This window comes from Ursus americanus, chromosome 31 (assembly GCF_024610735.1).
Source record: "Ursus americanus isolate L20-20 chromosome 31, mUrsAme1.1.p, whole genome shotgun sequence".
Taxonomy (NCBI): Eukaryota; Metazoa; Chordata; class Mammalia; order Carnivora; family Ursidae; genus Ursus; species Ursus americanus.
In genome coordinates, this window is record NC_142157.1 from 9,811,129 (window position 1) to 9,811,573 (window position 445).

Sequence of the window (445 nt, forward strand, 5' to 3'; positions counted from 1 at the left end):
TTCTTCTTCTTTTTTTTCAAAGATTTTATTTATTCATTTGAAAGAGAGAGAGAGAGAGACAGCCAGCGAGGGAACACAAGCAGGGGGAGTGGGAGAGGAAGAAGCAGTTCCCAGTGGAGGAGCCTGACGTGGGGCTCGATCCCAGAACGCCAGGATCACGTCCTGAGCTGAAGGCAGACGCTTATCGACTGAGCCACCCAGGCGCCCGGGGAACACGATCTTCTTTCCCGGACTAGGAAGGGGTGTGGAGGCGCGGTCGCGGGGCGCCTTACAGCACCAGCTTGTCGGTCCCGGTCCGAGGGAAATCCCTAGGTGTCCCAGGCCCTGGACCGGAGCCCTGGCTGCTCTCCCCGGGCCCCTCAGGTGGCGTGGCGAGTCCCAACTCCAGCGCTCCGCGGGCGCCCCTCCCCGCTCCTCCCTAGTCCCGCCTTCCGCTCCGCCCGGG